The following is a 10,727-nucleotide window of genomic DNA, read 5'->3' as shown; positions in this document are numbered from 1 at the left end:
AGGGCGCAAGGGCGTAATTTTGTCTAGAGCGCCAACACAGGTAAAGCCGGCACTGCCTTTAGGGAAATGAAAGAGTGTGAATGCAGCAAAGCTCATGGACATGTTTCCCTGTTTCTGTCCAATCCAGAGGCTGCGTTCCAGACGCTGCGCTCACCAGCAAATCCTGGTGACGTCATGAAAGCTGCAAATGTTTCTTTCAGTAGTTTTGGTGGCGCACCGTGTTCCCTTCATGTCTTTTTCTTGTTGTTGTTCTCAGAGAACAGAGCCTCAGCAGAAAAACACAAACTCCTTTCCATCAAATCTTCAAAGCAGATGATGCTTTCATGTTAAGGAGCCACAGGTTTGGCCCTTATTCTCTTTTCTGTGTTGAGGGACCAGAGGCCTGTTCTCACCCTGACAAACAGGAAACACTCTGCTTCCTGTTCAGGCTGCAAAAAGAAAAAGCCACAGGCCTGTTCAGGGCCCTGCGAACACAGGGGGGCTGCTCACTTTGAAAACTATTAATAGATTTGCATTTTTTTTTTTTTTATTAATTAATTAATTTATTTATGTGTTCATTTCCCAGTGGCGGGTTTCATACATACAGATCAGTCTGTATTTCCTGTGGAATAAACGGAATTAAACGGCTTTAAAAACGTGCTGTCTGACGTCTAGAACTGGCTAACATTTGTTTTTACCGCCTGATGAGATTTTTTTATCACCACAAAGAAAATGATCACTGCTTTACTTTTTACATTTATTTAACACATGAACTCAACAGTGAAAAATGCAGCTTGAAAATGGCGTCAGACAGAAGTAGCGACTCACAGCAGAAGCGGAAGTTTCTTTCTTTCTTTGTTTCTTTGTTTCTTTGTTTCTTTCTTCTTGGACTTGAACTCAAAGATAAACAGAAATCCTCTCCTGACGTCTGAACGTGTGCAGCTCTTCTACATCATGACAGTGGGACAGTCCAACATTAATGATGATGATGAGCTTCCTGGTCGCGGCTCGTCCGAACCTTCAACCAAACTTTCACTTTCACTTGTGCTGCGTTCACGTCCTCATCGGGCGCATGGGAGAATTCAGCAGCTCCCACCTGCATCCCTGCGCTTCTCTGGACAGGGCCGCCCCTCCCTACACGCACAACACGCAGCTGCGTAGGGCCTCACGATTCATGGGGGGCCTCATTTTTCATCCCCACAAAGAAAATGATCACTGCTTTAGCCCAAGCCAGGAGGAGAGAAAAAAGACACCTGTAATCTGACACCCCACCGCATGCGTCGCTGCAATGATTGACAGCATCTGCATCTGACCAATCATAAGCCTATTTGAATTGAATTTATTTAATTCATAACACACATGCTTGTTTAGTTCACTGACCTGCTTTCAGATATTTGTCAGGTTGAAGTTACTTTTTTTCAGGAAAACATCTTTTGTTAAAATTATTTTTTAATAGATGACTATTTGTGCCTCAGATTTATTTATTTATTCTAGTTTGAAGTTTTTTTGTTTTTTTTTTTAGCTGACTCATACAGTAGGCTACTGCTTAGTCCACTTACAGTACTTTGTTCTTACTAATAAAGCTTGTCAAGTTTAACGGAATGTCATTGTGCCGTCATTTTATTCCTGTTATACATCTGGCATTGTGTGGTCAGCGGGAGGTGTCACTCCAAAAATCCGATAATTTCTGATTCGGCCTCCAAATAAAATGACGCCTAGGGGCGCCTTGTGCTCTAGTCCCACATTATTTTTTAAGCACAATATTGTTATAATACAAAATTATGCATGAGTGATTGATTTAACATTACTAGTTTTAGTGTTTACTGAACAACTTTTTATGTATTTGTTAGTAAAAAAAAAAAAAAACACTTTATTACATAGGACAAATCTTTTTTTTTTTTTTTTTTTTTTTAATATCAGGGTCCCTGTGGGGTAAGATCGCTCCAAACTGGGATCCCAGTCCTGATGAAGGTCAACCTGAGGCTGCAGACCAGCATGCACCTGTGCGTGGCGCTGTGTTCACTGACCGGGGGTTTGCAGGGTGGCAGACACAGCTTGCTGTTGGAGATACGGCGTGGACAAAGGGGCCGGCGGCGTAAACACACACACGAGCGGGGCACTTTAAGTGTGAGTCAACATAACACACTCCGGCCTGACAATAGTGTGAGTGATGGTGTGTTTGAGGGCAGACGCGGACAATCCTAAATCTCAGGACGCAGTCGGCCCAAACCGAGAAGACTAATTGTGTTCTCTTTGATATATGTAAGACCCCCCCATCCACACACACACACCCGAACCCCCCCACCCCCTCGTTGTTGTTGTGTAGCCTAACTGAATGAGAGTGAAGCAGCTCTGATGGAGTGCTGAATGATACGCTGTGTAAACTGTGACCCCCCCAACCAGCAAAATGTAAACAACCACCAGCCCAACGTCAAATTAAACTGAAATGACATGACTTTTTTTTTTTTTTAGTTCATTCAAACTGTCATATCATAATTTTTTTCATTGCATTTTTAATATCAAAATCTCTTTCAAACAGAAGGCCAAATCAAAACTGATTTTAAACTTTTTAAACAAAGCTGTGTTTCTGTCCCTAAACGACATCCCACTGGGTTTTTATTTATTTTATAGAGTCGCATCTCAATTATGGAGGACTAAAAGAGACAGCATGAAATACATAAATACATCTTTAAATAAATACACTATATTGCCAAAAGTATTCGCTCGGCTGCCTTCACACACATATGAACATGAGTGACATCCCATTCTTAAACCATAGGATTTAATATGATGTGGGCCCATCCTTTGCAGCTAGAACAGCTTCAACTCTTCTAGGAAGGCTTTCCACAAGGTTTAGGAGTGTGTTTATGGGAATTTTGGACCATTCTTCCAGAAGTGCATTTGTGAGGTCAAACACTGATGTTGGACAAGAAGGCCTGGCTTGCAGTCTCCGCTCTAATTCATCCCAAAGGTGTTCTCTCGGGTTCAGGTCAGGACTCTGTGCAGGCCAGTCAAGTTCTTCCACACCAAACTGGCTCATCCATGTCTTTATGGACCTTGCTTTGTGCACTGGTGCACAGTCATGTTGGAACAGGAAGGGCCATCTCCAAACTGTTCCCACAAAGTTGGGAGCATGAAATTGTCCAAAATGTCTTGGTATGCTGAAGCATTAAGAGTTCCTTTCACTGGAACTAAGGGGCCGAGCCCAACGTCCGAAAAACAACCCCACACCATAATCCCCCCTCCACCAAACTTTACACTTGGCACAATGCAGTCTGAAATGTACCGTTCTCTTGGCAACCACCAAACCCAGACTCGTCCATCAGATTGCCAGACAGAGAAGCGTGACTCGTCACTGCAGAGAACACGTCTCCACTGCTCTAGAGGCCAGTGGCGGTGATGCTTTACACCGCTGCATCCGATGCTTTGCATTGTGCTTGGTGATGTAAGGCTTGGATGCAGCTGCTCGGCCATGGAAACCCATTCCATGAAGCTCTCTACGCACTGCTCTTGAGCTAATCTGAAGATCACATGAAGTTTAAAGGTCTCAAGCTATTGACTCTGCAGAAAGTTGGCGTCCTCTGCGCACTATGCGTCTCAGCATCCGCTGACCCCGCTCTGTGATTTTATGTGGCCTACCACTCCGTGGCTGAGTTGCTGTCGTTCCCAATCGCTTCTACTTTGTTATAGTACCACTAACAGTTGATTGTGGAATATTTAGTAGCGAGGAAGTTTCACAACTGGACTTACTGCACAGGTGGCATCCTATTACATCACTATTACAGCACCATGCTGGAATTCACTGAGCTCCTGAGAGCGACCCACTCTTTCACAAATGTTTGTAGAAGTAGTCTGCATGCCTAGGTGCTTGATTTTATACACCTGTGGTCATGGAAGTGATTGGAACACCTGAATTCAATGATTTGGATAGATGAGCGAATACTTTTGGCAATATAGTGTACTTAAAAGTGTGATTAATTAAATAATTATTTAAATAGTGAAATCATTATATATGTTTTTACATTAAATAAGCTGGTATTTTAATGAATTAATGACACGTTTAATGACACATTTATTTATTTAATTCCCATTTTAATTAATTAATGACACTTTTAAGTATTTATTTAAAGATGTATTTATATATTTCATTCTGTCTCTTTTGGTCCTCCAGACTCAATATTCAGTTTTAGCAGGATCATGTGTTAGCACTTTATCACGTTAAGGAAGCGGCTAATGAAGCAAGATGCTCTCAAACAGCTGTTTCATCTGGAAGGCATTAACAGTTCCAGATGTTTGTTTTTTCATCTACATTTCTATGTTTTGCAGCAGTTTTTTTTAAATATTCCAGCTGCTGGCCCCTCTTGATATTACTATGTGTTAATGTTTTAATAATTGTTTTCTTGGACTTGGATCTCATTGAATATTTTTATGGATATGCTGTTGTTCTTTATAAACACGTTTTAATGTAAATTACACTAAGAAGCTGGTTGTGTGACATAATGAGGATTGATATAATAACTGATGTAATAAAGATTTCCTGCAGGTTAAAGGTTAAACTTCACTCTGCAGACAGACAGACAGAGTCTAGATGGATCTGCCCTCCGCTTAATACAGGTTAAAAAAATATTTTGTGACATTTATTCCCCTGCAGAAAGGCCGTCTTGTGTCCACACACACTCGACACACACACTCTCTCCAGCTTTACAAGACACCTCTTTAACTCGGGGTCAAAGGTCAACGATAAAACGCTGAATCGGGCTGTCAGTGGGACGTGGCAGATACTTTCTCTTTGAAGAAGCTCAGGGAGCGCACTTGAAAGGTTGCCAGGGGAAACAGAGGCAACACACACACACACACACACACACACACACACACACACACACACAGTTTGAAGCGGCTGACTTTTTGCCAAGCTCCGTCCATGTCAGCTAACCAGCTGGTGACTGGATTTAATCTGAGCTGAGCTGTGAAACGAGCCGCTTTAACGCAGATTATTTTGCTGCTGTTTGCCACAAATCGAGATTGATGCTGAAATATTTAGAGAGCGCTGTAAATGTTGATCAAAATGTGTGCAGCAAAGCAATTCTAAAGCCTATAAATGGTTCATAATAATAATAATAATAAGTTCTTTGTAATCCCACCACTAATTCAATGTGTCTCAATTTCTTCTTGGACGTGTCTCAATTCAATTCAATCTTCAATATTTCCATCATGCTGTAGCTGCATGAAAACACTTTCGGCTTCAACAGTGTTGAATATGAATTTGACAAATAATGTGATAAATGAGACTGTCCTCACAGCTCGTTTGCACAGCAGCTCATTACGACCTGTAGTTTTGTTTTAGTCCAGCTGACTGTGAGTTCAGTCCGTGAACAAAGTGTGTGTTCATGTTGTGGACTCGCGCAAATAAGACCTTGAATTTTTTTGCTCAGTTGAAAAATTTCTAGTCACATGAAAGACATAGATTTCGTGCGTTTGCGTTGTTTGTAACAGAAATTTGCATCATTTGAGTGTTTTGACTATACAAACCACCCAGTGTCCACTTCATCAGCTCCACCTGTATAATCTAATCTAATCCAATCCAATCCAGCTGTTGTGCCATAAAGTTTCCTCTCCTGCTGCCTAAAATGCTCAGCTTGTCTTGTTGTCACGGTAACAGAGGTGTTCATTCACTTCTGTGTTTGGCATTGAGCTCATAGTTAGTGCTGCACTTTACTGACAGCTGTTTCCACTATTCTGTCCCCCTCATTGTATTTAAACAAGGGGGACAAAAAACTAGAAACCCCTCTCAGAATAATGCAGTCCAGTAGCAGACCTCAGCAAACTACAACCTCAGTAATAAACACAGAATTAAAGTGACACATTCTGCACAATGTCAACACAAACTGAACATTATAAACTTTGTTAAAAGGTGGAATTGATGGCAGAGCTGCTGAGCTGAGCTGCATCAGACTGGACAGACTGGAGCTGAGGAAGAGACGCTGAGTGAATTTCGCAATTCTAGTTTTCCAAAATTGCAAAATTGACGGCAAATTTTTAAAAGATTAAAAAAAAAAAAAAAAACATAATTAAAGGGAATTCTGTGGATGCGGTTAACAAAACATGAGAACAGCTGACCTGTTGACAAGGAAATTATTAGGATTAGTTCTGTGAGCATCCTGCTGCAGGCCTGACATCCTGCATCAGACGCACCATCACCAGCGTGTGACTGGATCTATACTGTGTGTGTGTGTGTGTGCGTGTGTGTGTGTGTGTGTGTATCCTGCATGCTCTCAGCAGCAGTCTGGGGCTGCATGCCTCGCCGTGCTGCAGCCTGGCAACCTGCAGGTTAGAGACCCAGTATTTACTGAAGCGTATGGCAGCCTCAGCGAGGGCACCAGGCAGGATCCCCGAGCGGCCGGGGCGGGGTGGAGGGGTGTGTGTGTGTGTGTGTGTGTATGTGTGTGTGCGTGGGGGTGGCGGGGGGGCGCCGTGTGATCCCGTTACACAACACACAGCCGCACGCTCAGGAAAGGTTAGGGTGCTACTCCATCTAGAGTTCAGCACAATGAAAGTTTGCCTGGTGGACACACACAGCACAGACGCCTCTCTCTCTCACACACACTCACACACACACACACACACACACATAGTGTCCATCCAGATTAGAGCAAGATGGATTTATTCGTGTGGAAAAGAGCAGTTTGTACAGAGGACAAAACATTTTGTAATTCACTTTTTGCCACTTCGAGGGCACAACATGCCGTCTCTTTTCTCTTTTCTTCATTCCAGTGCACATTAATCTGTCCATGAGTGTCGTGGATGTGACCTCATCACCCTTAGTTTTCAGGTGCCTGCAGGTTAATAAGAAAGTAAGACCAATCAGGGCCAAAGTTAGAAGCATTTCAAAAGACTGACCAGAAAACGGTATTCTCCAGTGTCGCTCTGAAAATATGCTTTATGTAACAAAGAAATGGGAGAAGGAGGCTCATTTTCAGATTTGGGACGAGACTTGGCAGACAATCTGTGAAGTGCAGTGGAATTCAACCAGTTGGACTGCATGGCCAGAGCTCTGCTGCAAAAATATTGCACCATTTTTTAGGACTCCCTTGCAAAAAAGGCCTTTTGGAGATGGTACTAGTTGCTGGAGGAGATAAATGACGCCAATCACTTCCATATCTTCTGGAATTGCCAGGTTCCTGTCCCTAACTGGCAAGAAATACATCAGCATCTAAATAATGTATTTGGAAGCACCATTCCTTTTAGATGTGATGCTATCTACATGGGTGATATCCCATTTGAAAGATGGCGCAAAAAGGACAAGAAACTGGCTCAAATACTTTTGGCGGTAAAAAGGCGGTGACAAAGAGATGCTAAAACCAGACCCAGCAGTCACTGATGAATGGATAGAAATAGTACATGAAATATAGATTATGGAACAGCTGTCATTTTCCCTCAGGATCCAAAAAGAAATATTCTAGCTGATATGGGCCAAGTAGACTGAAAACATTAAACCAATAAGTCGTGTTGTAGTCAAGACCGCACCGACCGAGACCGAGACATTACCGAGACATTTGGAGGTCGAGACCGAGACCAGACCAAGACCGTACATATCAAAGAAAAATCATAAGGTAAATAAAACAAAATGACAGGTATTTATATTTATATATATTTATATTTATTTATATTTATTTATTTATTTTGAACATGTTGTATAAAAGGGCAACAGACAATGCAACAACAGGGCAACAGAAGAAAAGTACAAAATAAATAAATTCAACGCTATTCCGGCTGGCCAGCACATGTTCAAAAGGGAGTAGGAAGAAGTTAAGAACTTATAGGATCCTACCCCTTGAGTTCCTCCTTATTACATATATATTGTATTATACCTAAGTAATTATCATCAAGTTATATATTAATCTATTAACATCAATATTGCATTACTAATATATCAACATACAGAGAAATGTAAAGTCTAATTCAACGCTGCATTACCTGTAGTACCACTTACAATGCACTTATATTTAGTCATTTACACCCACATATATACATATATACATTCACATATACACATATACACATATGCCTATGTACATACACATATATACACACATATATGCGTATATATGTACTTACACACATACATATACATACCCACATATTCATACATATACACCTAGTTCATTATTCAATCTTAGATTGCATACAACACACATTTATACACATTTATTTCATTCATCCATGATCCTGTATCTGTTGAATATGTCCTCCTTATATTTCTTCTTAAACTGACTTATACTTTGGCTTTGTTTTAGCCCTTCATTTAAGCTGTTCCACAGTTTTACACCATAACTTGAGATACAGAAGCTCTTTTTCGTTGTGCTTATACTTCGTACTTTTAAGTTGCTGTGTCCCCTTAGGTTATAGCCACCCTCTCTTTCAGAAAACATTTTCTGTATGGGTCCAGGTAAAAGCTTGTTACTTGCTTTAAACATTATTTGTGCAGTTTTTAGTTCTACCAGATCATTTAGTTTAAGAATTTTTGACTGCAAAAATAGATGATTAGTGTGATCATAAAAACTGACATTATGGATAATTCTGATGGCTCGTTTTTGAAGTATGCACAGCGGATATAAAGAGGTTCTGTATGTGTTTCCCCAGATTTCTGAACAGTAATCTGAACAGTATCTCTTTTAAACCAGGTTTGCTTTTAAACAAAAGCAACAGCAAAAAAAAAAACAAAACAAAAAATGCTGCTGTTGTTTTCTAACCAGCACAATGAAACTAATCTCAGATCTAAGGAAATTTGTTGTTTGACTTCTTGTAAAAAGTACGCCATCATACTTTTTAAAACTACACTGACAAGCAATGATAAATATGTCATTTCATAAAGAAAGATTAAAAGAAAAAGGAATAAGGCCTAAATTAAATGAACTAGGTGAAAAAACCTGACATACCATTTGAGCGATATGTTTTTGTTAACTTTCTTGAACATGGGTCCTTAACTTAATTAATCTGAGAACATTTTGCATTTTGGTGCTTTGACAGCTATATTTTGACTAATTTCAAGCAATGAGGGCTTTTTTGTTTATATCTTGTGTGATGACCCCTGCTGGTCATTTTGGGTTTGGCATGGCTTATCTTGGTTTCATAGGTGGGTCATCAGCTCAACTCTGGAACACCTGAGGGCCCCGGTGTTCCCAGGAGATAAAAGCCTGGCTGTTTCCAACCTCTCTCTCGCTCTCACTCTTTCTCCCTTTGCTTCTCTCCACAGGTGCTGGGTCATCTGGTGATGCCGCATTAGTCTATGATTTTTACACCTTACAACACGCACTCACATTATTCACTCACGGACATGCACACCCCATACTAGGGCTGCACGATTATGGCCAAAATGATAATCACGATTATTTTGATCAATATTGTGATCACGATTATTCATCACGATTATTCATCATGTTAGGGAAAGCATCTGTATTTTTATTGCACTACTTTTAAACAAACAATATATGAACAGTTTTCAATGCAAAATGAAACTTTAAATAAGACTAAATGCTTAATAATAAATAAATAAATAAATAAATAAAATTATTTGACTAGTGTGATCGCTCCGTTCTGTGCTTGAATACAGTACACCTGCCCCACTCTGGCACGGTTGGAGGGGGTGTGCTCCAGTACGATACGGGCGTTCATGCACGAGCACATGCACGGTCACGCACGCAGCGCACGAACGTGGATACAACGTAAATCATGCAACTTTCCTCCTGCCTCCGCAAAATCGTTTAATGCGCGCAGCGCCGCGTTGTGCAATCAATAATCAACCATGTTGTCTGTCTCGCTGTCCGTTGTGCTGCTGCAACCGTGTATAAACAAAAGTTGATTTATGGTGAAAGTATATATGGCAGTCTGTGTGCGCCGCGCACCTGTCAGATCCGGCAGACCTGACCGGGTGGGCGCGGTGCCGGCTGCAGCACCAGCCAGCATCAAGTGGGCTGGCCGCAGCACCGCGCTGTGTGCGCGGCCACCCAGTTGAATGTAGCAGCCAGCTGACATGCCGCTCTGGCTGTCAGTTGGACCTTTCTGAAGGAGGCAGTTACCTCCGAAACTGTCAAGGTAAATAAACATCCCTTAACCGATGTCTGATTAAAAGAAACAAAAACGTCTTTTAATTGAAGGAAGACATAATGAATGTATTTGAACTATATTGATTTATGATGACGTCTGAACATGCCTGTTGTCGTATGTGAACGTGATAATGTGTATACCAGGGTAATCGCGCTTGGGTGCGTCTGGGCTTTAGATAATGTGAGTGCAGGCCAGCCAGGGACTGGAGAGGGGGGCATTTTGCTTTAGTACGATACGCAGCAAATGGCCCTATGTGAGCAGGCCCTGAGTAGCCTTTCTGACGGAGAACTTGTTGCAGGAACTGCCGTAGCCTACCTTCTTCTCCCGATATGACTCGCTCTCATCAGGCCACCGAGTAACTTGAGGCTGCCGCTGCAAGGTGCGCTCGCTTGTTATTTAAGCAGCTTAATGAAGCCCTAACCATGCGGTCGCCCTCTGGTGGTTGGCTGACTACTGGCTGAGAAAGTGCTTGATTAGATACGCAGCAGAGCCGCATTTTAAATGTAAATATCGCCGACGATCAGGCTCATTTAATCGTGGCAGCCAAAATCGTGATCACGATTAAAATTCGATTAATTGTGCAGCCCTACCCCATACTTAGGTTTTCTTGAATTATTTACTTTAATTTAATAAATAATCTATTT

The sequence above is a fragment of the Myripristis murdjan genome, chromosome 5 (genome assembly GCF_902150065.1).
Source record: "Myripristis murdjan chromosome 5, fMyrMur1.1, whole genome shotgun sequence".
Taxonomy (NCBI): domain Eukaryota; kingdom Metazoa; phylum Chordata; class Actinopteri; order Holocentriformes; family Holocentridae; genus Myripristis; species Myripristis murdjan.
The sequence above is the reverse complement of the archived record's forward strand: the minus strand, read 5'-3'. Positions refer to the sequence as shown.